Source organism: Oncorhynchus masou, unplaced genomic scaffold (assembly GCF_036934945.1).
Source record: "Oncorhynchus masou masou isolate Uvic2021 unplaced genomic scaffold, UVic_Omas_1.1 unplaced_scaffold_4844, whole genome shotgun sequence".
NCBI lineage: Eukaryota > Metazoa > Chordata > Actinopteri > Salmoniformes > Salmonidae > Oncorhynchus > Oncorhynchus masou.
In genome coordinates this window covers 721-13857 of record NW_027011238.1, presented here as the reverse complement: position 1 = coordinate 13857, position 13137 = coordinate 721, and the positions used below count along the sequence as shown (strand labels likewise).

The 13137-nt window shown below is 42.8% G+C and overlaps 1 pseudogene; it reads right to left on the bottom strand.

Annotated features, from left to right (window-relative positions):
* Positions 1-213: 213 nt before the first annotated feature.
* Positions 214-12914, bottom strand: LOC135535345 (sushi, nidogen and EGF-like domain-containing protein 1; annotated as a pseudogene).
* Between the last annotated feature and the right edge of the window lie 223 nt (positions 12915-13137).

Below are 13137 nucleotides of genomic sequence, written 5' to 3'. Positions count from 1 at the left end.
CTTGATCCCTCCCTCATTCTGGTGTCCTCCTCCCTCCCTAACAATCCTCAATCTCAGTCCTATAGAAATTCCATGTTACCTGGGAACATCTCATGTGGTGAAGGCTAGGTGCTGTGGTCCAGCCAATCCCAGGTCCTGAGGTTCCTAGACAGGGCTAGTGCTGTGAGAAAGCTCTCAGGGTATACGTCCCTGGCCCACGGGTAGGAGACGGTCTCAGGCCTCGTCCACATTCCCCATCGCCTCCTGGCAGGATACTGGGATTCAGGGAACCACACAAAGAGAAAGAGATGGAGGTCATACAGAGACAGGTTGTTAGGGGGATAGCCCAAGGTAGGAGTTCATTGTCATCATGATCATGTAGTGATAGAGAAATCAATTTAATCAAATTTTATTAATTGATCAGTTATTTATACAGCCAACTTTTTTTTATATCAGCAGTTGCCACAAAGGGCTTTAACAGATACCCAGCCTAAAAGCACAAAGTCCAAGTTTTAACTCAGTACAGGAAAAACTCCCTAGAAGGCAGGAACCTAGGAAGAAACCTAGTTCAACCAGACTCAGAGGGTTAACTCTGTCCAGTCTATAGTTTAACTGAAACAGACAAAAAAGACAGTCCCCAGATCTGTACAAGTCTTAGTTTATTCCTGTACAGTCTATAGTGTCCCCACAGTCTATAGTTTAATAACAGTCTATAGTTTAACTCTCAGTCAGTCTATAGAAATGGGCATGTTATAGTAGGAACACTATAGAGTCAGTCTATAGTTCAACTGCTCTGTACAGTCTAATTTTTCCGGTCCCGTCTATATTTTAACAGCCTGAGAGTCTATAGTTGAACTCTATGTACAGTCTATAGTTTAACCTGTGCAGAAAGTTTAACTCTATAGAGTCAGTCTATAGTTTAATCTCTGTACAGTCTAACTTCCCACTGGGTAGGAAGTTTAACTCTGTACAGTGCTATAGTTTAACCTCGTACAGTCTATAGTTTACCACTGTGCAGTCTATAGTTTAACTCTCTGTGGATGGGGAACCCACGAGTCAGTCTATAGTTTAGAGTTGGACAGTCACATTTTAACTCTCTGTACAGTCTATAGGGGGGAGTGCAGTCTATAGGGAACTCTCTGTGGGTCTATAGTTTAACTCAGGAGTCAGTCTAGTTTAACAGAACAGTTTAACTCAATAGAGTCAGTCTATAGTTTAACTCATCACATTTTATTAATTGATCAGTTATAGTTTAACTCTGTACAGTCTATAGTTTAACTCTCTGTGCAGTCTATAGTTTAACTCTCTGTACAGTCTATAGTTTAACTCTCTGTACAGTCTATATTTTAACTCTCTGTACAGTCTATAGTTTAACTCTCTGTACAGTCTATATTTTAAATTTCTGTTCAACTCTCTGTAGAGTCAGTCTATAGTTTAACTCTCTGTGCAGTCTATAGTTTAACTCTCTATAGAGTCAGTCTATAGTTTAACTCTGTACAGTCTATATTTTAACTCTCTGTGCAGTCAGTCTATAGAGTCAGTTAAGTTTAACTCTCTGTACAGTCTATAGTTTAACTCTCTGTAGAGTCAGTCTATAGTTTAACTCTCTGTAGAGTCAGTCTATAGTTTAACTCTCTGTGCAGTCTATAGTTTAACTCTGTGCAGTCTATAGTTTAACTCTCTGTACAGTCTATAGTTTAACTTCTGTGCAGTCTATAGTTTAACTTCTATAGAGTCAGTCTATAGTTTAACTCTCTGTACAGTCTATATTTTAACTCTCTGTACAGTCTATATTTTAACTCTTGTACAGTCTATAGTTTAACTCTCTGTAGAGTCTATAGTTTAACTCTCTATAGAGTCAGTCTATAGTTTTAACTCTCTGTACAGTCTATAGTTTAACTCTCTGTACAGTCTATAGTTTAACTCTCTGTACAGTCTATAGTTTAACTTTCTGTAGAGTCAGTCTATAGTTTAACTGTCTGTACAGTCTATAGTTTAACTCTGTACAGTTCATAGAGTCAGTCTATATTTTAACTTCTGTAGAGTCAGTCTATAGTTTAACTCTCTGTACAGTCTATATTTTAACTCTCTGTACAGTCTATAGTTTAACTCTCTGTACAGTCTATATTTTAACTCTCTATAGAGTCAGTCTATAGTTTAACTCTCTGTACAGTCTTTATTTTAACTCTCTGTACAGTCTATAGTTTAACTCTCTATACAGTCTATATTTTAACTCTCTGTGCAGTCTATAGTTTAACTCTGTACAGTCTATAGTTCAACTCTGTACAGTCTATATTTTAACTCTGTACAGTCTATAGTTTAACTCTCTGTACAGTCTATAGTTTAACTCTCTGTGAGTCTATATTTTAACTCTCTGTAGAGTCAGTCTATAGTTTAACTCTCTGTACAGTCTATATTTTAACTCTCTGTAAAGTCTATAGTTTAACTCTCTGTAGAGTCTATAGTTTAACTCTCTATAGAGTCAGTCTATAGTTTAACTGTCTGTACAGTCTATAGTTCAGTCAGTCTATAGTTTAACTCTCTGTAGAGTCTATAGTTTAACTCTACAGTAGAACTCTCTGTACAGTCTATAGTTTAACTCTCTGTACAGTCTATAGTTCAAACCCCTCTGTACAGTCTATAGTTTAACTCTGTACAGACTACTGCAGTTTTCTAATTTGGAGCGGTGTCTCTGCCTCCAGGTTATTTGTTTTGGTGGACTAGTACTATTTGTGTGAGGATGATTTTTCCAGACGCTTAACAATACATAGTGAATTATTGAGGTTCATTGAGCTTCTCTACACCGGCATTGCTTGCTATTGTGGTGTTTTAGGCCACCCTCAGAGCCTGGTTCCTCTCTAGGTTTCTTCCTAGGTTCTGGTCCTTCCAGGTGAAATTGTTTAAGCTTCTACATCTGGTTCCTCTGGTTTCTTCCTAGGTTCTGGTCTTTCTAGGAGTTGTGGTGTTTTAGGCCACCCCTCAGAGCCTGGTTCCTCTCAGGTTTCCTTCCTAGGTTCTGGCCTTTCTAGCCACCGTGACACCTGCATTGCTTGCTATTGTGTTTTAGGCCACCCTCAGCCTGGTTCCTCTCAGTTTTCCTAGTGCTTCTACACCTGCATTTGCTTGCTATTGTGGTGTTTTAGGCCACCCCTCAGAGCCTGGTTCCTCACTAGGTTTCTTCCTAGGTTCTGGCCTTTCCAGGGAAAGGCTTCTACACCTACATTGCTTGCTATTGTGGTGTTTTAGGGTGTGTTTCTGTAATAGCACTTTGAGACATCAGCTGATGTACGAAGGGCTTTATGAATAACATTTGATTGGATTGGATTTGATTGATGTATGAGACGTGATGCCATACGGGTCCAGACTTGCAGCGGTCCAGCAGAGTGACTGGTGGAGGGATGCACTGCCTGGTCTGATACCACTCTGAGTTAGAACATCCACCGTGTACATCTGACCAGGGAGCAGAGGAGCTGAAAGGAGAAACACAGACAAATATATCCCAGTCATGTAAACCCCCCCCCCCCCCAAAAAAAGCTATTATACTGTGTTCTGTTGGAGGTTAATTAGGGTTAGGAACTAAAGATATGGCTGGAGGAAATGACAACAGGTATACACTGCCACCAAGTGGTCAGAATTGGCATTGCAGTCTGTGACCCTCAGACACACTGGCGGTAATTCAAGTAGAGAAAAGTCTCATTGGGATTCCTTACGTCCAGCTGTTTCTTTCCCCACGAGAGTCCAGGGTTCCATACCTGAACGCGTACTCCGTGGTACTGGTGTTGACCAGGGCGGTGCGAGATCCACTGCCGTCTGAGGGGACCAGGAGGCGCACCTGGCTAACGGCTGCGTGATGAGCAGCCTGCAGCAGCCACCTCAGCCATACCTGGGAGGACGTTACGTTGACAACCTGCAGCTGGTCCACCGCCGCGGCCCTGACACAGAGAGAGACACGCACAGGTCAATTAACAAACGCACGCAGACACACAGAGGCACACACACACACATTTTAAATACTTTATTTAAATCCACAAAACAAATTACTTCAGGACGGATTAAAAACATGTCAAAGGTTTTGGATACAAGGATACATAGAGGTGCACACACACACACGCACACACACACACGCACACGCACACGCACACACAATAATAACACACACACACACACACACAGTTATAAATAGCACATACAGAGCGTGTTTACACAGGCAGCCCAATTCAGATATAATTTCCACAAACTGGTCTTTTGACCAATCAGAATCAACGCTTGAATAAGATCCGATGTGGTCAAATAACAAACTAGTGGAAAAACGATATCAGAATTGAGCTGCTCTGTGTAAACAGCCTTATTTACTGCCATCTGAAACTCACGGGTTCGTATGAGAGCGATGGCTGGCTGGCTGACGTCGTTGCTGTTGGCGTTGCCACAGAGAACGTAGATGTTGTATAGCAGGCCGGGCACCAGGCCCTGCAGCTGATAGGTGGACTGCTTGTCCAGGAAGTCAGTCTTCCTGGTTCCGCTGCCACGGCCCGGAGACCTAGAGAGGGGCGTAGGTCACAGCGAAGCCACTGAACTATAGGTGTTGAAGGTTACAGGCTCAAATGCCACCCTATTCCCTATATAGTGGACAGAGCCCTATTAGCCTATATAGTGCACTAATTACCAGACCAGAGCCCTATGGCACCCTATTTCCCTATATAGTGCACTACTTTAGACTAGAGCCCTATTCCCTATATAGTGCACTATTTTAGACCAGAGCCCTATGGCACCTATTCCCATATAGTGCACTATACCAGAGCCCTATGCCACCCTATTCCCTATATAGTGCACTACTTTAGACCAGAGCCCTATTCCCTATATAGTACACTACTTTAGACCAGAGCCCTATGGCACCTATTCCACATATAGTGCACTACTTTAGACCAGAGCTCATGCCACCCTATTCCCTATATAGTGCACTACTTAAGACCAGAGCCCATTCCCTATATATAGTACACTACTTTAGACCAGAGCCCTATGGCACCTATTCCCTATATAGTGCATATTTAGTGCACTACTTTAGACCAGAGCCCTATGGCACCCTATTCCTATATAGTGCACTATTTAGACTAGAGCCCTATTCCTATATATTGTGCACTATTTTAGACCAGAGCCCTATGGCACCCTATTCCCTATATAGTGCACTACTTTAGACCAGAGTCCCTATTCCCTATATAGTACACTCTTTTAGACCAGAGCCCTATGGCACCTATTCCCATATAGTGCACTATTTTAGATCAGAGTCCCCTATTCCCTATATAGTACACTATTTTTGACCAGAGTATGGCACCTATTCCCTATATAGTACACTATTTTAGACCAGAGCCCTATGGCACCCTATTCCTATATAGTGCACTATTTTTGACCAGAGCCCTATTCCCTATATAGTACACTATTTTTGACCAGAGCCCTATGGCACCCTATTCCTATATAGTACACTATTTTTACACTATTTTAGACCAGAGTCCCCATTCCTATATAGTACACTATTTTTGACCAGAGCCCTATCGCACCCTATTCCCTATATAGTGCACTATTTTAATTATTCTATATATATATATATATACACATTTGAGATGTATAGACAGACTTGCTGCAGGAGCCACATCTGTTTCAGGTCTGATGAATACATGCTGTTAGTGATATGAATGGGACATGAATGGGACAGAATGGGACATGAATGGGATACGAAATGTGACATGAATGTGACATGAATGGGACATGAATGTGATATGAATGTGATATGAATGGGACATGAATGGGACATGAATGGGATATGAATGTGATATGAATGGGACATGAATGGGACATGAATGGGATACAAATGTGACATGAATGTGACATGAATGGGACATGAATGTGATATGAATGTGATATGAATGGGACATGAATGGGACATGAATGGGATATGAATGTGACATGAATGGGACATGAATGGGACATGAATGGGACATGAATGGGACATGAATGGGACATGAATGTGATATGAATGTGATATGAATGGGATACGAATGTGACATGAATGGGATACGAATGTGACATGAATGGGACATGAATGGGACATGAATGGGATATGAATGTGACATGAATGGGACATGAATGGGACATGAATGGGACATGAATGTGATATGAATGGGATACGAATGTGACATGAATGGGATACGAATGGGACATGAATGTGATATGAATGGGATACGAATGTGACATGAATGGGACATGAATGGGACATGAATGTGATACGAATGTGATACGAATGGGACATGAATGGGACATGAATGGGACATGAATGTGATATGAATGTGATATGAATGGGATACGAATGTGACATGAATGGGACATGAATGGGACATGAATGGGACATGAATGGGATATGAATGTGATATGAATGGGATACGAATGTGACATGAATGGGATACGAATGGGACATGAATGTGATATGAATGGGATACGAATGTGACATGAATGGGACATGAATGGGACATGAATGTGATACGAATGTGATACGAATGGGACATGAATGGGACATGAATGGGACATGAATGTGATATGAATGTGATATGAATGGGATACGAATGGGACATGAATGGGACATGAATGGGACATGAATGGGACATGAATGTGATATGAATGTGATCGCTGTGCTGTGAATGAACTGTACTGTTTGAAACATCTGTGTGTTTAAATGTCGAACTGTCCTTCTTGGTCAGGTATTTTAACCTCAATGGGACTTCCTGGTTAAAGAAAAAGGATAGTAGAAATGAGAAATTGAAATTAAACTGACCAGGCTCTGAGAGGAAGGAGCCGGCAGGTCCCAGTGCAGCTCCACCTCATCCTCCTCCACCCGTAGTACATGCAGACCAGAGGGAGGCAACAGGTCTGGGAACAGTGTTCAAGAAGAGCCGATTATAAACACCACAACTTACTGCAGCTCAGCCAACAAGGTATAAAACATGGTTCTTTCGTGGTTAAGGAAATTCAATTAGTAATTGATCGATTCATCGATAGATTAATTCGATTCAAAGTTGATGGGTTCCCTTGAATTATGCCACGTAAAGATAGCGCAATGTGATTCAGACTCACCTCTCTCACAGTCCTTGCCTGTGTGTCCCACTCTGCAAGTACAGCTGTAGTTCCCTCTCCTGTTGCTCTGGCAGAGACCTCTGTTCCCACACGGCTGCAGTACACAGGGACTGTCCACTAGGGGAGGAGAGAGACAGTATCACCAGGATGTGTTCTGTTCATCACAACAGACTGATGAGGCAGTTGTGGTGTCCTAGGGTCATTCCATTCCCTTTCTCCGGGAAATGTGCACTCTGATTCACCTCTACCCGTGCATTTAAAGCCTGGATTGTCTGGCGTGAGATTCCATCATATTCCTCACACCAGTCCGTTCTCTTTAAATCATCACATCACTGCACAAAATAAAAAGGGGTGTGGAAACAGGACACGGCTGAAGTTCTACTCACACGACTGGCAACGATCCGAAGAAACCTATTTTACACACACTGGTTGTTTCGCCTGTGGCCGACACACGCCGCCGTTCAGACAGGGGTTGACTCACACCGTCCTGCTCTGGAGACACAACGTCTCCACACACGGGAGAACCAGTCAGGCGGGGTTACTATGGTTACAGCTCACTATACGTAGGGCCCTCGACGACCATGTTGACGTACAACAACAACAAAATAGAGTCGGGGTTTCATTTAAGGGTTATTATGAATGCTGATCACAGATCAGTTCAGGCTTTAGATCATAATAGTTAGGTCAACATGGACACGGGGAGGGGGTGGGGGGCACCTGATCCTGTGAGATCAGACCAGGCTTTAGATCATAATAGTTAGGTCAACATGGACACGGGGGAGGGGGGGTGGGGGGGGCACCTGATCCCAGATCAGATCAGGCTTTAGATCATAATAGTTAGGTCAACATGGACACGGGGAGGGGGGCACCTGATCCCAGATCATATCAGGCTTTAGATCATAATAGTTAGGTCAACATGGACACGGGGTGGGGGGTGGGGGGCACCTGATCCCAGATCAGACCAGGCTTTAGATCATAATAGTTAGGGTCAACATGGGAGGGGTGGGGGGTGGGGGGCACCTGATCCCAGATCAGACCAGGCTTTAGATCATAATAGTTAGGTCAACATGGGAGGGGGTGGGGGGTGGGGGGCACCTGATCCCGATCAGATCAGGCTTTAGATCATAATAGTTAGGTCAACATGGACACGTGGAGGGGGTGGGGGGGGCACCTGATCCCAGATCAGATCAGGCTTTAGATCATAATAGTTAGGTCAACATGGGAGGGGGTGGGGGTGGGGGGCACCTGATCCCAGATCTGTTCAGGCTTTAGATCATAATAGTTAGGTCAACATGGACACGGGGCACCTGATCCCAGATCAGACCAGGCTTTTAGATCATAGTTAGGTCAACATGGACACGGGGTGGGGGGGTGGGGGGCACCTGATCCCCAGATCAGACCAGGCTGTAGATCATAATAGTTAGGTCAACATGGACATGGGGGGCACCTGATCCCAGATCAGACCAGGCTTTAGATTATAATAGTTAGGTCAACATGGACACGGGGGTGGGGGGGCACCTGATCCCAGATTAGATCAGGCTTTAGATCATAATAGTTAGGTCAACATGGACACGGGGGAGGGGGGGCACCTGATCCCAGATCAGACCAGGCTTTAGATCATAATAATAGTTAGGTCAACATGGACACGGGGGTGGGGGGGGCACCTGATCCTAGACTGATCAGGCTTTAGATCATAATAGTTAGGTCAACATGGGAGGGGGGGGCACCTGATCCCAGATCAGACCAGGCTTTAGATCATAATAGTTAGGTCAACATGGACACGGGGGTGGGGGGGGGGCACCTGATCCCAGATCAGACCAGCCATTTAGATCATAATAGTTAGGTCAACATGAGGAAAGGGAGTGTTGCCTGTACCTATTTCACAGTCTCGTCCCATGAAGCCCTGCTGGCAGTGACAGTAGTAGGATCCAGGCTGATCCTCACACGTTCCTCCGTGCTTACAGGGCTCCGACACACACTCATCCACATCTGGTAGGGGCGTTAACACACACAGGTTAATGGCTTAGGTCCACAGTAAACACAACGTGTGAGAGGTGTAGTATATCTGTAGTAGAGGTTAGTAGAGGTGTAGTATATCTGTAGTAGAGGTGAAGTATATCTGTAGTAGAGGTGTAGTATATCTGTAGTAGAGGTGAAGTATATCTGTAGTAGAGGTTAGTAGAGGTGTAGTATATCTGTAGTAGAGGTGAAGTATATCTGTAGTAGAGGTTAGTAGAGGTGTAGTATATCTGTAGTAGAGGTGTAGTATATCTGTAGTAGAGGTGTAGTAGAGGTTAGTAGAGGTTAGTAGAGGTGTAGTATATCTGTAGTAGAGGTGTAGTAGAGGTGTAGTATATCTGTAGTATATCTGTAGTAGAGGTTAGTAGAGGTGTAGTATATCTGTAGTATATCTGTAGTAGAGGTGTAGTATATCTGTAGTATATCTGTAGTAGAGGTGTAGTACAGGTGTAGTAGAGGTTAGTAGAGGTGTAGTAGAGGTGTAGTATATCTGTAGTAGAGGTATAGTATATCTGTAGTAGAGGTGTAGTATATCTGTAGTAGAGGTGTATTAGTAGAGGTGTAGTATATCTGTAGTATATCTGTAGTAGAGGTGTACAGGTAGTAGAGTTAGTAGAGGTGTAGTAGAGAGTATATCTGTAGTAGAGGTGTAATATATCTGTAGTAGAGGTGTAGTATATCTGTAGTAGAGGTGTAGTATATCTGTAGTAGAGGTGTAGTACAGGTGTAGTAGAGGTTAGTATATCTGTAGTAGAGGTGTAGTATATCTGTAGTAGAGGTGTAGTATATCTGTAGTAGAGGTGTAGTATATCTGTAGTAGAGGTGTAGTATATCTGTAGTAGAGGTATAGTATATCTGTAGTAGAGGTGTAGTATATCTGTAGTACAGGTGTAGTATATCTGTAGTAGAGGTGTAGTAGAGGTGTAGTATATCTGTAGTACAGGTGTAGTATATCATATCTGTAGTAGAGGTGTAGTATATCTGTAGCAGAGGTGTAGTATATCTGTAGTAGAGGTGTAGTATATCTGTAGTAGAGGTGTAGTATATCTGTAGTAGAGGTGTAGTATATCTGTAGTAGAGGTGTAGTATATCTGTAGTAGAGGTGTAGTAGAGGTTAGTAGAGGTGTAGTAGAGGTGTAGTATATCTGTAGTAGAGGTTAGTAGTGTAGTATGTAGTATATCTGTAGTAGAGGTTAGTAGTATATGTAGTATATCTGTAGTAGAGGTGTAGTAGAGGTGTAGTATATCTATAGTAGAGGTGTAGTAGAGGTGTAGTATCTGTAGTAGAGGTGTAGTAGAGGTGTAGTATATCTGTAGTAGAGGTGTGTAGAGGTTAGTAGAGGTGTAGTAGAGGTGTAGTATATCTGTAGTAGAGGTGTAGTATATCTGTAGTAGAGGTGTAGTAGTAGTAGAGGTGTAGTAGAGGTGTAGTATATCTGTAGTAGAGGTGTAGTAGAGGTGTAGTATATATATCTGTAGTAAGTGAGTAAAGTGTAGTATATCTGTAGTAGAGGTGTAGTATATCTGTAGTAGAGGTGTAGTAGAGGTTAGTAGGGGTGTAGTAGTATATCTGTAGTAGAGGTGTAGTAGAGGTGTAGTATCTGTAGTAGAGGTGTAGTATATCTGTAGTACAGGTGTAGTAGAGGTTAGTAGAGGTGTAGTATATATGTGAAGTAGAGGTGTATCTGTAGTAGAGGTGTAGTATATCTGTAGTAGAGGTGTAGTAGAGGTGTAGTATATCTGTAGTAGAGGTGTAGTAGAGGTGTAGTATATCTGTAGTAGAGGTGTAGTAGAGGTGTAGTATATCTGTATTAGAGTATATCTGTGTAGAGATATAGTAGCAGTGTAGTATATCTTTAGTAGTACTGTAGTAGAGGTGTAGTACAGGTGTAGTAAGGTGTAGTAGTAGAGGTGTAGTACAGGTATCTGTAGTAGAGGTGTAGTATATCTGTAGTACAGGTGTAGTATATCTGTAGTAGAGGTGTAGTATATCTGTAGTAGAGGTGTAGTAGAGGTGTAGTATATCTGTAGTACAGGTGTAGTATATCTGTAGTAGAGGTGTAGTAGAGGTGTAGTATATCTGTAGTAGAGGTGTAGTATATCTGTAGTACTGTAGGTGTAGTATATCTGTAGTAGAGGTGTAGTATATCTGTAGTAGAGGTGTAGTAGGGGTGTATACATCTGTATATCTGTAGTAGAGGTGTAGTATATCTGTAGTAGAGGTGTAGTATATCTGTAGTAGAGGTGTAGTAGAGGTGTAGTATATCATCTGTAGTAGAGGTGTAGTAGAGGTGTAGTTATCTGTAGAGGTGTAGTAGAGGTGTAGTATATCTGTAGTAGAGGTGTAGTATGTAGTAGAGATGTAGTATCTGTAGTAGAGGTGTAGTATATCTGTAGTAGTTAGTAGAGGTGTAGTATATCTGTAGTAGAGGTGTAGTAGAGGTGTGGTATATCTGTAGTAGAGGTGTAGTAGAGGTGTAGTATATCTGTAGGTGTAGTATATCTGTAGTAGAGGTGTAGTATATCTGTAGTAGTTAGTAGAGGTATTAGTAGTATATCTTTAGTAGTAGAGGTGTAGTAGAGGTGTAGTATATCTGTAGTAGAGGTGTAGTAAGTGTAGTAGAGGTGTAGTATATCTGTAGTAGAGGTGTAGTAGAGATGTAGTAGAGTGTAGTAGAGGTGTAGTATATCTGTAGTAGAGGTGTAGTATATCTGTAGTAGAGGTGTAGTATATCTGTAGTATATCTGTAGTAGAGGTGTAGTATATCTGTAGTAGAGGTGTAGTATATCTGTAGTAGAGGTGTAGTACATCTGTAGTAGAGGTGTAGTATATCTGTAGTAGAGGTGTAGTATATCTGTAGTAGAGGTGTAGTAGAGGTGTAGTACATCTGTAGTAGAGGTGTAGTAGAGGTGTAGTAGAGGTGTAGTACATCTGTAGTAGAGGTGTAGTAGAGGTGTAGTAGAGGTGTAGTATATCTGTAGTAGAGGTGTAGTAGAGGTGTAGTAGAGGTGTAGTACATCTGTAGTAGAGTTGTAGTACATCTGTAGTAGAGGTGTAGTATATCTGTAGTAGAGGTTAGTAGAGGTGTAGTACAGGTGTAGTCTACCTGTCTGGCAGTGGTTTCCACTGAAGCCTTGGTCACATGCACACTGGTAGGTCGCCACCCTGTCCCGACATGTCCCTCCATTCAGACAAGGCTGGGACAAACACTCGTTGATCTCTGGGACAAGTGACCAATCAATCAAACATTTGAGTACAGTGAACCAAACATGCCAATAAAGACCTCTAGTTTTAATTCAGCATCCGTCTTCATTTATCCCTACCTGCCAACACAGTCTTGATATTTATCACAGGGATGATCAACTGTCCTAATTAAACCTCTATCTTTCTCTGTAATATCCGTTAGCGTCTCTGCTGGGAACACTAAGTCAACGACTGACTGTGTGTTGTTTACAAACCCCATGAATAGTTACACACACACACACACACACACACACACACACACACACACACACACACACACACACACACACACACACACACACACACACACACACACACACACACACACACACACACACACACCCGTACACAAACGTGTTGTGTGTTACTGCATACAGACCCTGGCAGACAGGGGGTTGGCTCCAGGCTCCCTGCCCCCCACAGATGCTCTGGGTGGCCCTGGGCATGGGGGTGTATCCTGGGTGGCACACGTACAGAGCCATGGAGCCTGGCGACGTAGAGGAGAACTGGAGCTCTGCATGCTTCACCTGCAGGGGGGGACCACAGTCCAGGTCTGGAAGACAGAGAGACACGACAACACAGCTACATGGTTACACAGTCCAGTTCTGGAAGACATAGAGACATGACAACATAGCTACATGGTTACACAGTCCAGGTCTGGAAGACAGAGAAACATGGCAACACAGCTACATGGTTACACAGTCCAGGTCTGGAAGACAGAGAGACATGACAACACAGCTACATGGTTACACAGTCCAGGTCTTGAAGACAGAGAG